This window comes from Pinus tabuliformis, chromosome 1_2 (assembly GCF_031772625.1).
Source record: "Pinus tabuliformis cultivar Carrire ecotype Pingquan chromosome 1_2, CPIR1, whole genome shotgun sequence".
Lineage (NCBI taxonomy): Eukaryota > Viridiplantae > Streptophyta > Pinopsida > Pinales > Pinaceae > Pinus > Pinus tabuliformis.
In genome coordinates this window covers 152,056,441-152,080,451 of record NC_142298.1, presented here as the reverse complement: position 1 = coordinate 152,080,451, position 24,011 = coordinate 152,056,441, and the positions used below count along the sequence as shown (strand labels likewise).

The window sequence follows — 24,011 nt, the reverse complement described above, 5'->3', positions numbered from 1 at the left end:
AAGGCCATGAGTTCTTCACTATTCAAGAGTGCGCAGAGGTTTCAAGTCTGAAGTGTCACACATAAGTCTGCTACAGGTCCGAGCTATAATTGGTCCAAACCTCCACCGATCGAGTCACCACAGTTCTGAGCTTATGTGTGCCACAGTTCCACAGGTCTGAACTGTGTAAGCCACTAATCTGAACGGTATGCAAGCTACAAATCCGAACTGTAAGCCACAGGTGATTGTCCTTAAAGTAATCACGGATCTTATGTGTAGTCTGAGCTCCACAGGTGACTGTAACTCCAAGCCTTTAAGCTACAGGTCTGAACCTTTCAAAGTTCGAGCTTCCACAAATAACTGTCCACACACCTATCTGCAGGTCCAATCCCTCCACATGAGACTGTCCACAGGTCTGAGATATATCAATCACAATTAGAACCCTTCACCAAATCTCGTCCTATTTAGTCCTTCTAGTTCACAAGTTGTGAAATATTCTCCTTCTTTTTTTCATGTGGTTCTCTTCACCGAATTAGATGATAAGAAATGAAGGTTTGCGGTCTTATTTATATACATTGTGTTATGAAAATGAAGGGACGTGACCCTTGGAGGGAGGCCGACATGAGAGATAGGGTATGGGTCAGCTAGATGTCAAAAATAGGATATATAACTTTCGACTTGTTGACCACTACGTGTCAACAACCCATAGCAATACACCCCTTTTTTCGCAAAAGGGATAGCGCCTGATCGATGTGTTCCTGCCATCTAGCTATCATCATCAGCTTGAGGATCATGTTATAATGTAAACCCATTCTGCATGTGTATAATGTAAATAATCTCAACATATCTGTGTCGTGTATGTAATTACTTAGGTAAACCTACTTTTCTGCTGACAATCTACATTCCAGGAGGTTTTTTGTCTCACCAATCCATTCTCGGATGGTCGGCAGAGTTTTCTTTTAGCCTTACCCCAAAGCCGAAATGGATTTTGTCACCAGGATCTTAGGGGAGTCCTATTGTTCTAGATAGAGTCTATGTAAAAGTGATTTGGGAATAATCCTAACTATTTGGTTAGGTTATTTTATTACAAATTGCTTGGTCTGTTAGATTATATTTGTGTCGCAGAACTGAGTAGTCTGTGAAGGTCTTTTGCAAATAGGTTTTCCCCCTTGAGATCTAAAAAATGTAAAAATCATGATGTAAAGTGTCTTGAGGGTTAAAAAAATAATTTATCCCCTCATAAGTTAATTAATTAAATTTTCTGGCCAAAATTAATTAAAATCCTAAGCCAGAAATTTGATTAATTCTAGGTCCTAGGTAAATTTAAATTCTCCAAAGGCAAAATTCGTTGGTCCTTAAAAAATTAAAGTTTAAGAGGTCAAAGGACTAAGGTAAATTAATTATTTTGCTAAATTTTAAGCCTTTGGTCCTTGAGGTTGAGTCAAAGTCAAAATTTCGAGGAAATTAATTCAAATATTTAATTTTTAAATTAATTAAAATGCATTTAATTCAAATTTCGAATTTCCTCAATAATTTAAAATTTCGACGGATGAGATTAAAAGAAATTTTAATCCTCATCAACAGTCGAGATTGCTTTGACGAGGATCACTCGAACTAGCCATTGGAGGATTTATCTTTAAATAGGAGGTCATTTGTCAGTCAGTTCATCCGATCTTTTGATCGTGTACTAAGCGAAAAGCTCTCTTGTAATCTTTTTATGAGCAATAAAGAAAGACTTTGGGGTTAATTTCTGTTGGTGTTACTCTTCGTGGAAATACTATAAGATGTGTCATTTTCATGCATAGATTTCTTTTTAGCCATTGATGATAGCTTTCTGAAGAGTGATTTGAGTATAGGTATCTTGCTCAGTCGCTGGGGTTTGAATGATAATTTAAGTTTTGAATATAATAGCACGTATCTCTATTAAATCTTAATTTTATTATCGTTTTTTCGCTCTATGTTGATGGCTGAATTGAGTTTTGTAGGAAAGTCTTGATTTTTAGATCATCGGGCGTTCGGGGAAGTTTTCGGTTGAACCGGCCAACTCTCGATCCGTGTTTTCTGAAGAGCCCAGCTTAAATTTGATCTCAGGCTTATCACAAGATATTTTTATGGGTGACGCATGAAGGGTTTTAAGCTCAGTGCCTCCTTTAAAATTCAAAAAATTTAATTTTTTTGTGCTAAATCGATAGATCTGGTTGTTGAGAGCCTCAGATTATCAAATCTGGAAGCAGAATTGGAATCACACTCCCTAGATCTGATAGATCTGCCATTCATGTCCATACATCTGTAATTATTTTTGGTTTTCTGACTTGGGTTTTTCTGGGTTTATGTATATATTGTTTGGGTGTTATTGTCCTCCAGCTGCAAATCGCAAAAAGCTATGCAGAGTCCAGATCTAGGCCCTAGAGGGTAAGATCTAGATCTCTAGGATTCATCAACAATCATTTTCCAGAGATATTATTCAGACATTTTGCAGTGCAAGGTTCAAAATAAATATTCAGATCTGAAATTTTTTAAGGGTTTTACCGGTAATCTTAAACAGATGTATAGAATCTTAATCTGGTAAATTTATCTTCGGTTCTTGGGCTACAGTTCCTCTACTGCCTGGGGTGTCTTGAGCAGAAAATTTCGAATTCGTTTTTACTATCATTTTCTGGAAAATTTCGAAATTATTTTTCTTGTCTGCGTTTGGGTTTTTTTTTTTTTTTTTTGGAAAATTTACAAGGGTTTCTGGCCATCTCCCTGTTGTTGGGGGTTTCTGGGTTTGCTGTAAATTTTCGAAAAAAAATTTAGAAACCCTCTCTTTTCAACTGCTCACAAATCCCCTCCACGTCCTCTTCCCTTACTACTCCTTCCCTATTTCACGTTGCCATACCCCTCATTTTGTTAGCTTTTCCCTCCACGCATTTTTACAGTTTTCCTTTCGCAGCTTACTCCTTCAAAACCAGCGTATTTCTCCCATAAACCCTCGCTGCTACATTGAACTGTTCCTCCTCCCGCGCAATCTACCAGCTCCACCTCTCCACACTACCAGAGGGTCGAAGTCTCCTCCATCTGCCATCCCCATCCGTGTAGCTCGCCCATGGAACCCTCATCCATTCCCTTCTTCGAGCTCCACGAACAGTCCACCTCATTCAGATCCCTTTCCCTCAACGCCATCGAGTTGCCATCGAACTTGTCTGCGTCCCTAGCTCCATCCTCCATACACATTCACGTTGCTCCCTAACCTGCGTCCGCATTCCAGCCTCGCGTTTTTTCCTCCCCTCCGTCGATTTGCTCTTCCCTCCCACCATCAAACCTGCACATACAAAGCAGCAAATGTTTTCGATCCTTTTTTATTTCGATTTGTTTATATTTCACTTTGTATATTAGATTAGGGTTAGGTTTATTTTTCGACCTTTTCTTTTCCTTTATTTTTATTTTTTATTACATATGCTTAGTCTAGAGTTTGTATAATTTTTTTTTTAGTTTCGACTTTGTTTTGGTTTTCATTTTAAATTTGATTTCATTTGACCTTTTTTCATTTTTGATTTTGGGGTTTAAAAAATCATAAAAATCTAAAGACTTTTAAAATCCTAAACATTTAAAAATCTTAAAAAATCTCAAATATTTAAAAATATAAAAATCTTTAAAATCTTTCAAAACATTAAAACATTAAAAAATTTCTAAAAAATCTTAAATTTTTTGGTGACTTGAGAATTAAAAATGAAATAAATTAAGGGGTTTTCACTTGAACATTAAAATTTTTAATGTGGCCTATGGCCCATTAAAAATTTCGATTTTTTAACCCTTTGATTTGTTCTCCTTATTTTTCACATCAAATTAAGTTCCTAAGGAATAATTAAAAAATTTAAACATAAAGTTCCTAGGTGTTCTTTGGTCATTAAATGCATTTTTATGATTTTCCTATGGTCAAAGTACGATAAATGTTTGAAGTTATAATGACTGTTGGAGAAAATTAATTAATTCTAGATCTTGGTCATTATCGATAATCATTTTAAATCTGGATTCTCTTGCATGATACAGTTTTAGGTGTTTATATTGATTACTATTATTCGTCACATATTGGAAAATTGTTCTGGATAACTTGTTTTACTTAATCCACGGTTGATTGAATATAAAAGGCACTGGTCTGTAATCATTTCTATCTTGTGGTCATGTCTTGGCTACATTAGCATTTCATATTTTCATCTAAGTTAATCGAGATTCGTTTACTTTCATCAAGTTGTCCATCATTAAAATCTCCTAGACCCTGTTTTCACAAGCTATCCTCATCCATTTGTCTAGGGACTACCCCCCTTGACTTGCCTAGGAGAGAGTCTAAACGAAGTAAGGATCGAGAGTGACAACCCTTACTCTGAGCATTGTCGCGGTACCTAGACACTTTGTGCGAGAACATTTTTTGGCGTCATTGCCAGGGACATTTTTTCTCGACGTTTCAACGACATTTCTTCATCTTTCATCTTTTTCATTTCTCATTCGAGCCGGCAAAGTCAACACTCCTTGGCATTGCCACTGGGGATAGAGTTTTTTTGTCCTTGGTTTCTCGACATCATTTTAATCATCTCATATTTTCCGCCATTCATTAGTTGGTCAAGCGACACAACATTTCCTGGCGTCATTTGATCTTTTCATCACCCTAACTTTCGTCATCTCATTAATCGTTTCATTTGCACCTTTAACACCTCGACATTTGGTTCGTTTCTTGTTTGGGTGGCAACTCCACTTCTTCCATTTATTATGTCTTAGACAAGAAGCCCTCCCTTATATCCGGTTGTTTGTTGCCTTTTGGATCCTAGAGTTAGATTCATGTTCAAGTGGCGACTCCACTTCTTTCATTTCTTACAAGAATTTCTACTAGAAGCTGGCTTCTTGTGGATCTCTTGATTTTCTTGAGCAGGGGTCTCTCTCTATCATCCATTTCATCCCTCATTATTCCTTCAGGCAATTCATCATGGATGATTCAGTTTAGCCGTGCCATTTTACTGATTTTCTCCATGATATCCCTGAAGTGGCCATTCATAAATTGTCTTTGTTCTCAGGTGGTGATTCAGTCGTTGTTAGAAAGCATCTATGCAGGTTTACTCATACAATACTCAGATATTGTAGTTCTCCCCAATATGATCATGAAGATGTTAAAAGGCGTCTATTTGCCTTTTCTTTAGAGGGTGATGCTTTGAATTGGCTTAATAATTGTCCTGAAGATTCTTTCGCTTCTTTACAAGACATCGTTAATGCTTTTACAGATAGATATGGTTATCAATGTAGCTCGCCTTGTGCCCCTAAAATCATGCAACAAAATAAAAGTGATCTTGTGAAGGATCCAACTGTCAATGAAAGATTTCAAGACAATTCTCCATATCAGAATGTGCCATCCACTTGTACCGTTGCAAGTCAAATCCATGATAGTGGAAATAGAGGGACAAGTTATCAAATCAATGTCGACAATGAAAGGGAAAATGATAAGCAAATTTAATAACTAAAGCAGTTGGTTAAAGACATGCAGTTCAGTGAAACGCAGCTATAAAAAATATGAAGCTTAATCAAGAGAAATTTATAATTGATTACGTCAAGGATATGAGAACTTTATACACTCAACTGGAAAAACGTGATGAGGAGATGGAAATCATGAAAATTAAACACTCCGATCACGTGGCCACCGTAGTAGAAAAGTGTGCTCAGAATATGGAGGATATGAGGACTGACATGCAAAAGGAAATGGAAACCATGAAAGCTAATCATGGCAAAGAAATTAATTCTATGCAAAGCAAGTTATTAACTATGGATGAAGAAATGACCATCATGAGATTCGATTATAATAATCAGTTAGCTACCATGCAAGCAAATCATAAGAAAGAGATAAACTATATGCAAAACTATTTCATGGGCATGAAAGCAAAGAATGAAAAAGTAATAAAAGATGTGGAAGCTGGTCAGATATGTCTTCAGAATAAGTTATTGACCATGGAGGACAACCATGCCAAGGAAGTTAATGCCATGAAGGTTGAACACTCTAGCCAGATGGATGCCATAACAATACAAGTACAGAAATTTTAGCATTGGTCAGAGGATGAAAGAAACAAGGAAACGTCAACAGATCAGAAGCCTCCTTATCTGCTGCAGCAAGCTCCACCTTATTATGAGGAGGTCATTTGTTCTACTGAAAAGTGGTTAATTGAAGGTGACCCGGATAAAATTGAAATTGATAAGAATCAGGGTGATGCTCACATGGTTAATCCACCAGTCATAGAAGATCAAGTTATAACTCATGACACCTGTGAAACTGATCCATCATTCTTGACAGAGCAGATGCAGAATGAAGAGAGACATGTCATGCATATCTTACATACTTCATCTAAAAGTTTTGAAGCAGAATGTTCCACATCATTAGTGAAACAACCTGCCACAAAGAAAAAGCGCAAGAGAAAGAGAATGAGAAAGCGATTTGATGCATCTAATGGCCGCGAGCAACTTGATTTTCAAATAGGAAAAAGTCCTACCGTATGCAGAATTGGACATGGCACATCCGAGAAACAGCCGACGGATTTGCCTGAAAGCAGGCAAATGCTCAGTATGCACTATATTGAACAGATCTGATGCCATGGGGCATCTTTGTATTATATTTCTAACCTTATGCCCTGTTATTTCAGTATTTCACTAAATTGCAGGAAACGCTGGCAGGCAGGAGTTTCCGTACGGAAACGAAAACGAAATGCAGAAACGCATACAGTACGGCCGAGAAACGCGTTTCCGGCCGTACGGGCATGTTTCTTGAGGCGGAAACATGGCCAGTACAGCCGAAAACACGTTTCACGGCCATACAACGCCGTTTCCACACACAGCTTGTCTTTTTTTTATTTTTTTTAATTAATTTGTCTTCTAATTTTTAATTAGGTTTTTCTAATGCCTTCTAGTTGCTTCTAGATGCCTGTCTAAAGTTATAAAAGTGAACTTTGTCTCATTCTCTCATTACACAATTCAGGAAGTCATTTTTCTTGGAGACTGGCGATTTTAGCAAAGGAGAAGAGGAAGAGAGCAGTTGTTTCAGCTAGGGTGTTTTGAGCAGTGAGCAAAATAGATTTCAGCAGCAAGAGTAAGAGATTTCAGCAACAAGAAAAAGAGATTTCAACAGCAAATTTGGAGTGCAGAGTTTCCGGCTACGACATTCTTGGCCTTTTGGCTCAGCTGCAGCCATATTTCTCTTCTCTTTTCTGGTATTTTGGGGTGGCTTCAGCTACAGAAAATTAATTGGGTAAGCAACATTCATTTTGTTAGTTTTTTCCTACTATTTCTTCAATTTTTCTAGGGTTTATGCTGCCAAAAATATGAAAAACGTTTTTTATTTACAGATTTGTTTTTTTAATTTATTTTTGCAGCAATGGATTCCAACCAAAGTGCAGCTGCAAGTTCAAGCCCTAGGGCCAACCCAAGGGTTGAATATTATCCTCTTTGGAGGCATGTGACGAAGCTTAAAAAATGTGCAGGTGTTGGCTCATGGGAATGGCGATGCAATCTTTGCAATAATTCGTACAAGGGCTCCTACCCAAGAGTCAAGGCACATCTTTTGCATGGAGGAGGACAGCGGGTTGCAGGTTGCACAAAAACAACAGATCCATTGGCAAGGAGGGCATATCAAATAGAGCAAGATGAGGCAGATGCACTAAGAGAAGGCATGATGACCTTTACTCAAGCTACTCCTCAAGCTCCATCTAACATTGAGCCAAGGATTGTAGTTGAAGCAAGAAAGAGGAGAGTCGGTGCCACTCAACAACATGAACAACCAACACCCAAAAATACCAGAGGGGCATCCCCTTCAGTTCAGGATAGCAGAATTGCTAAATTGGTGAATGTGCAAGCAAGAGAAGAAACTGATTCCAGAGTGGCTAGGTGCATTTATGCATGTGGTATCCCATTCAATGTTGTTCGCTCTCCTTACTGGCAAGATATGATAAGGGCAATTAACAAAGCTCCTCAAGGGTACAAGGGGCCCAACTATGAGAAAGTCAAAACCCAGCGTCTCAAAAATGAGAAGGAGCTTGTGGAGGATATTTTAGCTCCAATTCGTTCTTCCTGGAGTAGCTCTGGGGTTACCATAGTCTCAGATGGATTGACAGATACAAGGCGCAGACCATTGATAAATATCATTGCCACTTCCCCCAAAGGAGCAATGTTTATCAAGGCAGAAGACTGCTCAAGAGAGGTGAAAGATGCACAGTTCATTGCTGATGTTATTATAAAAGCTATTGAACAAATAGGGCCTAATAGGGTGGTGCAAGTTATCACGAATAATGCACCAGTTTGCAAAGTTGCAGGTTTTATTATTGAGGGGACGTATGACCACATCTTTTGGACACCATGCATTGTCCATAATTTGAATCTGATCTTAGAGGAGATCGACAACAAATTTTCCTGGATAAAGGAACTCACAGGGGAAGCAAGGGAGATTGTCAAATTCATCACCAACCACCACCAATCTCAGGCCATATTTCGAGAGTACTCGAAATTGGAGTTGTTAAAAGTCGCTGAGACAAGATATGCCTCAAACTTCCTGATGTTGCGCCACCTAGTTGAGGTTAAGCACGCATTAGTTTCTATGGTGGTGAGTCAACTTTGGATTGAGTGGAGACAAGCAGATTCAGAGCGGGGATCTATGGTGTGTAGATTGTGCCTTGATGAGGATTGGTGGAGCAAGGTAGATTTCTTGCTAAAGTTCACAACCCCTGCATTTGAGCTTCTTCGGAGTGCTGACACTGACCAACCTTTCTTAGGAGAGGTATATGATGGCATGGATTCCATGGTTGAGAAAACTATGGAAATCATTTCGCAAGAGTCTCCACAACTTTTGTTTGTTGATGATCATTTTGCTGGATTGGTCAAGAAAATCATTGTTGATTGGTGGAACAATTTCAACACTCCATTGCACACTTTAGCACATGCTTTGAACCCCAAATTTTATGATGAGGAGCTTATTGCTCAAAGTAATGGGAAGAGGAAGGCACCCCATAAGGATAGAGAGGTGGCTAATGGGGTGAAAAAAGCCCTTATGAGAATGTTTCCTTCTCATCTACACAGGGAGGTAAAGGAGGAATTTGTCAGTTTTTCTGCAGGAATAGATGATTATGCAGATATATCAGCTTTGGAGGAGAGAAGCACCATGCATCCAGTTAGGTGGTGGATTTGTCATGGAGCAAATGGTGTACATTTGCAAAACCTTGCCATTCGTATTCTTTCACAAGTGGCAAGCTCTTCATCAGCAGAAAGGAATTGGAGCACTTATGGTTTTATTCACTCTGTGAAGCGCAATAGGTTGGGCTCACAGAAGGCAGAGGATCTTGTTTATGTGCACTCCAACCTTCGCCTTGCATCTCGTAGGGGTCCAAAATACAACAGTGGTCCTTCTAAAGAATGGGATGTGGATGCAGAAAATCCTGATTTGGATCTCTCTCTTGCTGCCCTGAATATTGAGGCCGAGTCTAGAAGTGGAATTGGCGCATCATCTTCTTCAGCACCACCATCCACTGTTGAGCATTGTACTGCTTCTATTTTTGATGAGGATTAGTCTTTTATCTCTATAGTTCTTGCAGCCTTATAGTCTTTATTGTACTTGCAGCCTCATATATTAATATAAATAAACGTTGATTTTGAGATTTGGATATATAATAAAGGTTGCTTTTGGATATTCCAATATTTTTATTTTCATTATGTGATCATTCATGAGTAAATGTGATGTAAATTTAATATTAATGTTTAAATGTAATAAATTATAATGTGTCATTTATGCTTTATGATTGCACATATTTGGGGAGGTCGCGTTTCGTACCCGTTTCCCCATTTCGTGCAACCTTAGTATTTCATTTTGTAATTAGATTTGGTTTTTCATGTTGTTAGACTAGTTAATAAATGAAGAGCTTATATCTGTTAAAATTGGCAAATAGGCCCAAACTCCATGTGGATCATCTTATTAATGGAAGCTGATATTTTTATTGGATCCCTCTCATCGAGAGGTGTAGGATGATCTAAGATCATCCGATTTCGATAAGTATTCATGGAGATATGAATTTATTTGTGTTATGGGACAATTCGTCAAGGTCGACCAGCAACCAAATAAACCCCACTTATGCTCAACGTTTTAGTATAAATAGAGGTGGCCTTCAAGTCATTTCAACACACTTGGGATCTCTTCCTCTCTACTTGTCTTTGGGTTTTAGTAGGAGGAGAGATCCTAAGGGATAACGCTGCCCTAATCTAGAGGGCAGAAGCCGAAACTGTCGAAACTGCCGGAACTGTCGGGAACTGCCGAAACTGCAGGAACAGCCAAAACTGCCAGAAATTGTCGGAACTACCTGGAACTGTCGGAACTGTCAAGAACTGCGGGAACTGTCGGAGACTGCCGGAACTACCGGAACTGTCGAGAATTACTGAAACTGCCAGAAACTGTCGGAACTGCAGGGAACTGTTGGAACTATTGGGAACTGTCGGAATTGTCGGGAACTGTCGAGAAATGCCGGAACTGCCGGGAACTACCAGAACAGCCGGGAACAGCCGAACTGCCAGAACTGCCGGGAACTGCCAGAACTGCCGGAAACAGCGGGAACAGCCAGAACTGCCAGGAACTGCTGGAACTGTCGGCACTGTCAGGAACTATCGGAGCATCTGTCTCCGAAGGAGAGCAACATGCAAGGGACAACTAACTAACATTGGGACAGTTGTATGGTACTTAGCAGCAAATACACCAAGCATGCAATGTTATAGCTAGCATGCAAGGGACAGCTAGCATGCAACAGCAAGCATGCTAAGGATAACAAGCATGCTAGGGACAACAAGCAAGCAAGGGACAACAAGCAAGCAAGGTGCAGCCAGAGCATAGGTCAGTACGGCAACATGGTGTAGCAATGGCACATAATGCAGTACAGTGATGGGTACAGTCATGATTAATGAAGCGTGATGAGATGCAACATAGTGATGATGGGTGCAGCATGGTGCAGCGCGGTGAGGTGCAGCGTGATGACGAAATGCAACACAACGATAGGTTAAGGAGTCACCACGGAGAATCAGTTGAAGCAGCATGTCTTCAATTGATCTCATGTATCATCTTCTTAGAGATGATCTATGCTCTTATCTAGATAAGTCAAAGTGTTGACTTCCGTTGTAAACGTACTATCTCTCTCTCTCTCTCTGCTGAATTATTGAATAACATATAAGAAGAATTGATCAAGGGTTTCCCCACATTGGGGTTTGTCCCTGGCTAGCGCCACATCTTGTGTCCTCTTGTCTTGGCTTGTCTTCTGCGATTTATGTTTATGTTCTATCTGCAATTTACTTTAATGCTGATGTGATTGCTAATCTGGAAAAGATATTGAGCTAACTGTGAAAATTAAAATAAATTGCTCTAAGCATAAAACATACCTAAAATTAACATGGTATCAGAGCTGAGGTGAAGGCAATGCCCAAGCAAGAGTGAAAGAGTAATCACCAAAGACAGTTGAGAAAGGACAAAAGGATCAGTGGATTTCTCATCCCTCTTCAAATTCACCGAGGGTGAAGTCGAAGCAAAGAATATTATCAGAATGGCACAGCGGAAGTTTCTAATGGCCTACCTAAAGATCACTTCATTGGGAAGTCCGGATCTAAGGGTGGAAGGAAAGACACATGCCTTGGTTGCAATAAGTTTGGCCATTATGCAAAGGAGTGTCCAAATGGCAGAGACACATCTCTTGATGAAGAAAACAATCATTTCAGGGACATCTTCAATGATCAAAGGAATGACAGGTAATGCAGGTCATCTAGGAAATGGCCGACTCTTCAAAGAAAGCAAGGAACCCCAGGTATGAAGAATCAAATGTTGTTTTTAATAAGATAAAGAAGCATTATCTTGTATTGGCCCTCTCCTTCAGATTCTTTGGGAATCTGGCTTATTGATTGTAGTGTTTCAAGGCACTTCATCGGATAGAAGGGTGCACTCTCTAATTTGGTAGAGATGGAAACAATCGTGGGATTATACTTGGAGCCAATGCCACCTATCCCGAAAAGGGTGTAGAGAATGTTACCCCTCAATTGAATGAGGGTAACTCGATTCATTTACAGAATCTCTTTTATGTACCTGATCGCAAGAAGAACCTGGTGTCCATTTCGGCAATGGAAGTCAAAGGTTACAGGGTGGCACTCATCGATGGAAAGGTACGTGTTAAAAAATAGAATTTTCAAAGATGCTTTTTCTCATGGGTTCAGGGTTGGAAATTTGTATCAAGTTGCAGGATGGTCCATTGGGGATCATGTCAATTGACATATCGCATCTATAACACCGAAGGTCTACCTATGGGGCCCTACCCGATGTGAGTCAGATGGTGATAGGGATGCCTGAATTCAAAAAGAGCATGAAAGTACATGTCTGAGATGTACCGAAGGAAAATCTTACAAGGGGACCATTCCCCTCATGTAGCAGGTCCACAGGTTTGGAACAACCCGAGGGGTGTGCGATTCATGATCAAGAATCTCAAGTATGCAAGTGGAAGAAAGCCCTCTATGGCTTGAAGCAAAACTCCCCGGGCGTAGTATGAGAGGATTGATAGCTGTCTGACGAAGCTGAGATTCATTAGGAGTGAAACCGATCCAAACCATTACCCTAAGGTTGTGGATGATAGACCTCTCATACCGGCACCTTATGAGGACGACCTATTTCTGACAGGTGCAGACCCTCTCATTTGCAGAAGTAAGAGGGAGTTGGATTCCGGATGTGAAATGATAAACTGCGAGCATGTGACTACCTCAAGGATCTTAACTTTAAGAAGTTATATGGTAGTGATGTTGAACCAGATTTGGGAAATGCCTCTGAGTTTCATAAACTCATTCGCGTTGATGTTCTTGGTGAACTTTCGTCCGGACATATGTTTTGCAGTTACCATGGTGAGCTCATATTTGGTTGAGCCTCACTGGATTGGTGCCAAGAATCTTCTGAGATATCTTCGGGGCACAATCTCTCATGGATTGAGATACACTGCCAAAAATATGAAGCTACATGATTATTCGAATGCTGACTGGGCAGGCAGTGTGGAGGATCACTAGAGCACTTCTCAGTGAGCAGGAAGCAGAAGTCGGTTGCTATAAGCACCGTCGAGACCGAATACATAGCTACAAGTATGATCTCGTGTCAAGCTGCATGGTTGCAGAAGCTCTTAAGTGAGTTGTTTGTACACATGATGAATACCACTGTGATTCTCTATGACAACCAGATGGGGGATTCGATTATTGAGGAATCTCGTATTCGATGATTGCTCCAGCAGATAGACATCAGATACTGCCTTATCTGGGATATGGTAAGTCGATGAGCGAGGAGGCTCCATCGCATTGAGACTGATGTACAGGTTGCAGACATTTTTTCAAAGCCCCAGGGAAAGGGCAAATCTGTGACTTTCCCGAACAACTTGGAGTCATTGAGAGACCTTCTTATAAGGGTCCTGCATGTTGCATGCATTGAGCTATGGGAGCTTTGAGGGACTTGAGGTACTTACTGGAGCAACATACAACCACAGGGCGACTCACCCTCCCCTGGTGGTGCGTTGTGTACAAGATGACAGGTTCAACCTTCCCCTGTGATACCCCGTCGCCACTGTGGAACAGGGTGATTAGTTCTCCTGTGGGCTGGGATGATTAGTTCTCCTGTGGCAACTATGGAACAGGATGATTAGTTCTCCTCTGGGCCGGGATGATTAGTTCTCCTATAGCAACTGTGGAACAGGATGATTAGTTCTCCTATGGGCTGGGATGATTAGTTCTCCTATGGCAACTATGGAACAGGATGATTAGTTCTCCTGTGGGCCGGGATGATTAGTTTTCCCGTGGCAACTATAAAACAGGATGATTAGTTCTCCTGTGGGTCGGGATGATTAGTTCTCCCGTGCCAACTGTGAAACAGGATGATTGGTTCTCCTGTGGGCCGAGATGATTAGTTCTCCCGTGGCGACTATGGGGAAGGATGATTCCTTCTCCTGTGGACAGGATGATTAGTTCTCCTGTCGAGGCATCCTACCCATGTAGTCTAGGACTCATGGGAAGTACCTCTCATCTGATCGATGAGCATGTAATGGGGTTAGGGGCCATAGTAGTACTATCGATGGACGCATCGATGTATCTACCGTACTCCCTATGCTAGGATGACCTCCATTGATCTGGGATCAATGAAACTGATCTAGGATCAGTATGAGTGGTTTGAGACACTCTCTTGTGATATTGATCTGGGACCAATAAAACTGACTTTGGGCCAGTAAGAGTGATGTGACACACTCTCTTCAGATGAAACTGACTTCGGGTCAGTAGAGAATGGTATGAGACATTCTCGACCAATTCTTCTTCTTCATGGTTCAGCAGAGCTCAACAAAGCAGAGCAGTGCAAGGCACTGATGGCAGAGATAGTACAGTCAGACATATGGATCAGTGGATGGAGTTCTCCCTAGTTGAGAGGGAGTGTTAAAATTGGCAACTAGGGCCAAACTCCATGTGGGTCATCTTATTAATGGAAGCTGATATTTTTCTTGGATCCCTCTCATCGAGAGGTGTAGGATTGATCTAAAGATCATCCGATTCCGATAAGTATTCATGGAGATATGAATTTATTTGTGTTATGGGACAATTCGTCAAGGTGGCCAGCAACCAAATAAACCCCACTTGTGCTCAACGTTTAGTATATAAATAGAGGTGGCCTTCAAATCATTTCAACACACTTGGGGTCTCTTCCTCTCTACTTGTCTTTGGGTTTTAGTAGGAGGAGAGATCCTAAGGGATAACGCTGCCCTAATCTAGAGGGCAAAAGTCGGAACTGTCGGAACTGCCGGGAACTGTTGGGAACAGCCGGAACTGTCGGAACTACCGGCACTGCTGGGAACAGTCGGAACTGCAGGAAACTGTCAGAACTGCGGGGAACTGCCGGGAACTAACGGAACTGTCAGGAACTGCCGGAACTGGCAACTGTCAGAACTACCGGAACTGCCGGGAACTGCCAGAACTGCCGAGAACAGTCGGAACTGTCGGGAACTGCCGGGAACCGTCGGAACTGCCGGGAACTGTCGGAACTGCCGGAACAACGGGAACTGCCAAACTGCCAGAATTGCTGGGAACAGCCGGAACAGCAGGAACTGCCAGGGACAGCAGGAACTACCGGGAATTGTCGGAGCATTTGTCTCTGAAGGAGAGCAGCATGCAAGGGACAACTAACTAACATTGGGACAATTGTATGGTACTTAGCAGCAAATACACCAAGCATGCAATGTTACAGCTAGCATGCAAGGGACATCTAGCATGCAACAGCAAGGATGCTAGGGACAACAAGCAAGCAAGGTGCAGCCAGAGCATAGGTCAGTACGGCAACATGGTGTAGCAATGGCACATAATGCAGTACAGTGATGGGTACAGTCATGATTAATGAAGCGTGATGAGATGCGGCATAGTGATGATGGGTGCAGCATGGTGCAGCGCGGTGAGGTGCAGCATGATGACAAAATGCAGCACAATGATAGGTGAAGGAGTCACCTTGGAGAATCAGTTGAAGCAACATGTCTACAATTGATTTCATGTGTCATCTTCTTAGAGATGATCTATGCTCTTATCTAGATAAGTCAAAGTGTTGACTTTTGCTGTAAACGTACTATCTCTCTCTCTCTGTTGAACTATTGAAGAACATATAAGAAGAATTGATCAAGGGTTTCCCCACAATGGGGTTTGTCCCTGGCTAGCGCCACATCTTGTGTCCTCTTGTCTTGGCTTGTCTTCTGCGATTTATGTTTATGTTCTATCTGCAGTTTACTTTAATGCTGATGTGATTGCTAATCTGGAAAAGATATTAAGCTAACTGTGAAAATTGAAATAAATTGCTCTAAGCATAGAACATACCTAAAATTAACAATATCTTTCTTGTGCTTAAAGTTATATCATGATTTTTGGATGGATGCTACTTATGTTTTGTTGTGTGTTGTGTGGATGTAGATTCTGGATTCTCACATTCCTCTAGTGCAGCAGCGTGTCCCCAAGTAAAGCCAGATGTTGACCACTACGTGTCAACGACCCATAGCAGTACACCCCCTTTTTTGCAAAAGGGATAGCGCATGATCGATGTGTTCCTGCCATCCAGCTATCATCATCAGCGTGAGGATCATGTTATAATGTAAACCCATTCTGCATGTGTATAATGTAAATAATCTCAACAGATCTGTGTCATGTATGTAATTACATAGGTAAACCTACTTTTCTGGTGACGATCTACATTCCGGGAGGTTTTTTGTCTCACCGATCCAGTCTCAGATGGTCAGCAGAGTTTTCCTTCAACCTTACCCCACAGCCGGAATGGATTTTGTCACCGGGATCTTAGGGGAGTCTTAGTGTTCTAGATCGAGTCTATGTAAAAGTGATTGGGGAGTAATCCTAACTATTTGGTTAAGTTATTTTATTACAAATTGCTTGGTCTGCTAGATTATATTTGTGTCACAGAACTGGGTAGTCTGTGAGGGTCTTTTGCAAATGGGTTTTCTCCCTTGAGATGTAAAAAATGTAAAAATCATGACGTAAAGTGTCTTAAGGGTTAGAAAAATAATGTATCCCCTCATAGGTTAATTAATTAAATTTTCTGGCCAAAATTAATTAAAATCCTAAGCCAGAAATTTGATTAATTCTAGGTCCTAGCTAAATTTAAATTCTCCAAAGGCAAAAATCATTGGTCCTTAAAAAATTAAAGTTTAAGAGGTCCAAGGACTAAGGTAAATTAATTATTTTGCTAAATTTTAAGCCTTTTCTCCCTGGGGTTAAGTCAAAGTCAAAATTTTGAGGAAATTAATCAAATATTTAATTTTTAAATTAATTAAAATGCATTTAATTGAAAATTTCGAATTTCCTCAATAATTTAAAATTTTGATGGATGAGATTAAAAGAAATTTTAATCTTCATCAACAGTCGAGATTGCTTTGACGAGAATCACTCGAACTAGCAGTTGGAGGATTTATCTTTAAATAGGAAGTCATTTGTCAGTCAGTTCATCCGATCTTTTGATCTTGTACTAAGCGAAAAGCTCTCTTGTAATCTTGGGGTTAATTTTTGTTGGTGTTACTCTTCGTGGAAATACTATAAGATGTGTCATTTTCATGCATAGATTTCTTTTTAGCCATTGATGATAGCTTTCTGAAGAGTGATTTGAGTACAAGTATCTTGCTCAGTCGCTGGGGTTTGAATGATAATTTAAGTTTTGAATACATTAGCAGGTATCTCTATTAAATCTTAATTTTATTATCGTTTTCTTGCTCTATGTTGATGGTTGAATTGAGTTTTGCAGGAAAGTCTTGATTTTTAGATCATCGGGCATTCAGGGAAGTTCTCGGTTGAATCAGCCAACTCCCGATCTGTGTTTTCTGAAGAGCCCAGATTAAATTTGATCTCGGGCTTTTCACAAGATATTTTTTATGGGTGATGATGCATGAAGGGTTTTGAGCTCAGTACCTCCTTTAAAATTCAATAAAATTAATTTTTTTGTGCTAAATCGATAAATCTGGTTGTTGAGAGCCTCAGATTATCAGATCTGGGAGCGTAGTTGATTTCACACTCCCTAGATCTGATAAATCTGCCATTCATGTACATAGATCTGTGATTATTTTTTGTTTTCTGACTTGGGTTTTTCTAGGTTTCTGTATATGTCGTTTGGGTGGTATTGTCCTGCAGCTGCAGATCTGAAGCAAAAAACTATGCAGAGTCCAGATCTAGGCCCTAGAGGGTAAGATCTGGATCTCTGGGGTTCATCAACAATCATTTTCCAGAGATATTATTCAGACATTTTGCAGTCTAGGGTTCAAAATAAATATTCAGATCTGAAAATTTTTAAGTGTTTTACCAGTTAATCTTAAACAGAGGTATAGAATCTTAATCTGGTAAATTTATCTTCGGTTCTTGGGCTACAGTTTCTCTGCTGCCTGGGGTGTTCTGAGCAGAAAATTTCGAATTCGTTTTCACTGTCATTTTCTGGAAAATTTCGAAATCATTTTTCTTGTCTGCATTTGGGTTTTAAATTTTTTTTTTCTTTCTGGAAAATTTAAAAGGGTTTCTAGCCATCTGTTTGTTGTTGGGGGTTTCTGGGTTTGGTGTAAATTTTCGAATTTTTTTTTTAGAAACCCTCTCTTTTCAACTGCTCGCAAATCCCCTCCACGTCCTCTTCCCTTACTGCTCCTTCGCTATTTCACGTTGCCATACCCCTCATTCTGTCAGCTTTCCCCCCATGCATTTTTACAGTTTTCCTTTCGTAGCTCACTCCTTCAAAACCTGCGTATTGCTCCCATAAACCTTCGCTGCTACATCGAACTGTTCCTCCTCTCACGCAGTCTGCTAGCTCCACCTCTCCACGCTGCCAGAGGATCGAAGTCTCCATCTGCCATCCCCATCCTTGCGGCTCTCCCATAGAACCCTCATTCGCTGCCTTCTTCGAGCTCTGCGAACAATCCACCTTGTTCGGATCCCTTTCCCTCAACGCCATCGAGTTGCCATCGAACCTGTCTACGTCCCTAGCACCATCCTCCATACACATTCACGCTGCTCCCTAACCTGCATCCGCATTCCAGCCTCGCATTTTTTCCTCCCCTCCGTCGAGTTTCTCTTCCCTCCCGCTGTCAAACCTGCACATACAAAGCAGCAAACGTTTCCGATCCTTTTTTATTTGGATTTGTTTATATTTCACTTTGTATATTAGAATAGGGTTAGTTTTACTTTTCGACCTTTTCTTTTCCTTTTCTTTTTTCTTTTTTATTATCGGTGCTTAGTCTAGAGTTTGTATATATATTTTTTTTAGTTTCAACTTTGTTTTGGTTTTCATTTTAAATTTGATTTCATTTGACCTTTTTTCATTTTTGATTTTGGGGTTCAAAACCTCATAAAAATCTTTAAAAATCTAAAATATTTAAAAATATAAAAATCTTGAAAACCTTAAAAAACATTAAAACATTAAAAAATTTCTAAAAAATCTTAAATTTTTTGGTGACTTGAGAATTAAAAATGAAATAAATTAAGGGGTTTTCGCTTGAACATTAAAATTTTTAATGTGGCCTATGGCCCATTAAAAATTTCGATTTTTTAACCCTTTGATTTGTTCTCCTTATTTTTCACATCAAATTAAGTTCCTAAGGAATAATTAAAAAATTTAAACCTAAAGTTCCTTAGTGTTATTTGGTCATTAAATACATTTTTATGATTTTCCTATGGTCAAAGTACGATAAATGTTTGAAGCTATATTGACTATTGGAGAAAATTAATTAATTCTAGCTCTTGGTCATTATCGATAATCATTTTAAATCTGGAATCTCTTGCATGATACAATTCTAGGCGTTTATATTGATTATCATTATTCGTCACATATTGGAAAATTGTTCTAGATAACTTGTTTTACTTAATCCACGGTTGATTGAATATAAAAGGCATTGGTCTATAATCATTTCTATCTTGTGGTCGTGTCTTGACTACATTAGCATTTAATCTTTTCATCTAACTTAATCGAGATTCATTTACTTTCATCAAGGTCCATCATTAAAATCTCCTAGACCCTATTTTCACAGGCTATCCTCATCCATTTGCCTAGGGGCTACCCCCCTTGACTTGCCTAGGATAAAGTCTAAACGGAGTGAGTAACAATCGAGAGTGACAACCCTTACTCTGAGCATTGTCGCGGTGCCTAGACACTTTGTGCAACAACATTTTTTGGCGTCGTTGCCGGGGACATTTTATTCTCGGCGTTTCAACGACATTTCTTCATCTTTCATCTTTTTCATTTCTCATTCGAGCCAGCGAAGTCAACACTCCTTGGCATTGCCACCGGGGATAGAGTTTTTTTGTCCTTGGTTTCTCAACACCGTTTTAATCATCTCATATTTTCCACTATTCATTAGTCGGTCAAGCGACACAACATTTCCTAGCGTCATTTGATCTTTTCATCGCCCTATCTTTTGTCATCTCATTCATCGTTTCATTTGCACCTTTAGCACCTGGACATTTCGGTTCATTTCTTGTTTGGGTGGCGACTCCACTTCTTCCATTTATTATTTCTCAGACAAGAAGCCCTCCCTTATATTTGGTTGTTTGTTTCCTTTTGGATCCTAGAGTTAGATTCATGTTCAAGTGGTGACTCCACTTCTTTCATTTCTTACAAGAATTTCTACTAGAAGCTCGCTTCTTGTGGATCTCTTGATTTTCTTGAGCAGGGGTCTCTCTCTATCATCCATTTGGTCCCTCATTATTCCTTCAGACAATTCATCATGGATGATTCATTTTCCCCATGCCATTTTACTAATTTTCTCCATGATATTCCGGAAGTGGCCATTCATAAATTGTCTTTGTTCTCGGGTGGTGATTCAGTCACTGTTAGAAAGCATCTATGTAGGTTTACCCATACAATACTCAAAATTGTAGTTCTCCCCAATATGATCATGAAGATGTTAAAATGCGTCTATTTGCCTTTTCTTTAGCGGGTGATGCTTTGAATTGGCTTAATAGTTGTCCTGAAGATTCTTTCGCTTCTTTACAAGACATCGTTAATGCTTTTACAGATAGATATGGTTATCAATGTAGCTCGCCTTGTGCCCCTAAAATTATGCAACAGAATGAAAGTGATCTTCTGAAGGATCCAACTGTCAATGAAAGATTTCAAGACAATTCTCCATATTAGAATGTGCCATCCACTTGTACCGTTGCAAGTCAAATCCATGACAGTGGAAATATAGGGACAAGTTATCAAATCAATGTCGACAATGAAAGGGAAAATGATAAGCAAATTATAGAAGAACTAAAGCAGTTGGTTAAAGACATGGAGTTCAGTCAAACACAGCTGGTAAAAAATATGGAGCTTAATCAAGAGAAATTTATAACTGATTACGTCAAGGATATGAGAACTTTATACACTCAACTGGAAAAATGTGATGAGGAGATGGAAATCATGAAAACTAAACACTCTGATCATGTGGCCACCGTAGTAGAAAAGTGTGCGCAGAATATGGAGGATATGAGGACCGACATGCAGAAGAAAATGGAAACCATGAAAGCTAATCATGACAGAGAAATTAATTCTATGCAAAGCAAGTTATTAACTATGGATAAAGAAATGACCATCATGAGATTCGATTATAATAATCAGTTAACTACCATGCAAGCAAATCATAAGAAAGAGATAAACTATATGCAAAACTATTTCATGGGCATGAAAGCAAAGAATGAAAAAGTAATAAAAGATGTGGAAGCTGGTCAGATATGCCTTCAGAATAAGTTATTGACCATGGAGGACAACCATGCCAAGGAAGTCAGTGCCATGAAGGTTGAACACTCTAGCCAGATGGATGCCATAACAATACAAGTACAGAAATTTCAGCATCGGTCAGAGGATGAAAGAAACAAGGAAACGTCAACAGATCAGAAGCCTCCTTATCTGCTGCAGCAAGCTCCATCTTATTATGAGGAGGTCATTTGTTCCATTGAAAAGTGGTTAATTGAAGGTGACCCAGATAAAATTGAAATTGATAAGAATCAGGTTGACGCTCACATGGTTAATCCACTAGTCATAGAAGATCAAGTTATAACTCCTGCCACCTATGAAACTAATCCATCATTCTTGACAGAACAGATGCAGAATGAAGAGAGACATGTCATGCATATCTTACATACTTCATCTAAAATTTTTGAAGCAGAATGTTCCACATCATCAGTGATCCAACCTGCCACAAAGAAAAAGCGCAAGAGAAAGATAATGAGAAAGTGATTTGATGCATCTGATGGCCGCGAGCAACTTGAATTTCGGATAGGAAAAAGTCCTACCTTATGCAGAATTGGACATGGCACATCTGAGAAACAGCCGACGGATTTGCCTGAAAGCAGGCAAATGCTCAGTATGCACTATATTGAACACATCTGATGCCATGGGGAATCTTTGTATTGTATTTCTAACCTTATGCCCTGTTATTTCAGTGTTTCATTTTGTAGTTAGATTTGGTTTTTCATGTTGCTAGACTAGTTAATAAATGAAGAGCTTATATATTTCCTGTGCTTAACGTTATATGATGATTTTTGGATAGATGCTACTTATGTTTTGTTGTGTGTTGCATGGATGCAGATTCTGGATTCTCACATTCCTCCAGTGCAGCAACGTGTCCCCAAGTAGAGCCAGATGTTGACCACTATGTGTCAACAACCCATAGCAGTACACCCCCTTTTTGCAAAAGGGATAGCGCCTGATCGATGTGTTCCTGCCATCTAACTATCATCATCAGCGTGAGGATCATGTTATAATGTAAACCCATTCTGCATGTGTATAATGTAAATAATCTCAGCAGATCTATGTCGTGTATGTAATTACCTAGGTAAACCTAATTTTCTGGTGACGATCTACATTCCAAGAGGTTTTTGGTCTCACCAATCCATTCTCGGATGATCGGAAGAGTTTTCCTTCAACCTTACCCCAAATCCGGAATGGATTTTGTCACCGGAATCTTAGGGGAGTCCTAGTGTTCTAGATCGAGTCTATGTAAAAGTGATTTGGGAATAATCCTAACTATTTGGTTAGGTTATTTTATTACAAATTGCTTGGTCTGCTAGATTATATTTGTGTCGCAAAACTGGGTAGTCTGTGAGGGTCTTTTGCAAATGGGTTTTCCCCCTTGAAATGTAGAAAATGTAAAAATCATGATGTAAAGTGTCTTGAGGGTTAGAAAAATAAGTTATCTCCTCATAGGTTAATTAATTAAATTTTCTGGCCAAAATTAATTAAAATCCTAAGCCGGAAATTTGATTAATTTTAGGTCCTAGGTAAATTTAAATTATCCAGAGCAAAATTCGTTGATCCTTAAAAAATTAAAGTTTAAGAGGTCCAGGGACTAAGGTAAATTAATTATTTTGCTAAATTTTAAGCCTTTGGTCCCTGGGGTTAAGTCAAAGTCAATATTTTGAAGAAATTAATTCAAATATTTAATTTTTAAATTAATTTTACTGAAAGAGAATTCTTTCAACAGCAAGGAGACTAGATGGATGGAGGAGTCTTCACATTTTGATTTTGACAATAACCTAGAGCTTACAATGGAGGTTTGACCTATACATTTGACCCAAGCATGAAACCTATGCTTTAACAAGTCAAATAAAATAATAATAAAATTCTTTTCACTTTCTTTTGACAAATATATTACATTTTGACTTCAAGTACAATAATGAAGACTAAACCTAGTTATATTTTCCAACACTCCCTCTTAACTAGGGAGGTATTCATTTTCACATATAATCAAGGAGGTACATGGAACATCTCAAACCACATCATTTATGAAGAAGTTTAGGCACCGCAATGCCATTGACTAGATTCCTGACCAGGGCAATCTATCCATTGGTCTCTCAACAATTTAGGCACCGCAATGCCACGGACTAGATTCTTGACCAGGGCAATCTATCTGGGGTTGGACTACGATGGACTCAAGCTTTCAGCCTCTCTAAGTACCATCAGGCTTACATGCTAACCATCAACCCAAGGACCTAGGTGCGTATCCATGGTCAGAGCTCTACGGACCATGCCACTCTCCCTACTTTGGGACCTAGACATCAACACAGTGTTGCCCAGATGTCCTCCCAGGCAATGCTTCACTCACATAGCCTCTCCTTGATCTAGCAGATCAAGGACAACAAATCTCTCTCGAACAAACTGATCGGTAACCAACATGCTATTAAAACCTTCGAGAGATTTATACAACCCCAATCCATAGTATACTTTCACATATTCATAAATAAACACAAACCTTCAGGGTTTACCTGATGTTGCTTTTCAAACACGATAGGCCCATCAACCGAATCTTTCCTTTTCAACTTCACATACAGTAACATATCCTTCAAACTTCATTCTTCAATCAAAACTATGCTCTCCCTCTCAACTAGGGAGATTATCGTTGTCCAGGCTCCCTCTTAATCTCAGGGAGATGTCTTCTATCTGTTGATTTTTGTAGCATCGGATGTGTTCTAGCCACGAAATTTTGTGGAGAGGCTAGAATACATGT

General features: G+C 39.6%; 1 protein-coding gene across 1 annotated transcript in view; it reads right to left on the bottom strand.

The window, feature by feature from the left end:
• The window catches only part of LOC149204961 (pentatricopeptide repeat-containing protein At3g59040-like), a 278,602-nt gene that overhangs the window by 103,964 nt on the left and 150,627 nt on the right, over positions 1-24,011 (bottom strand). The window lies entirely within an intron of this gene.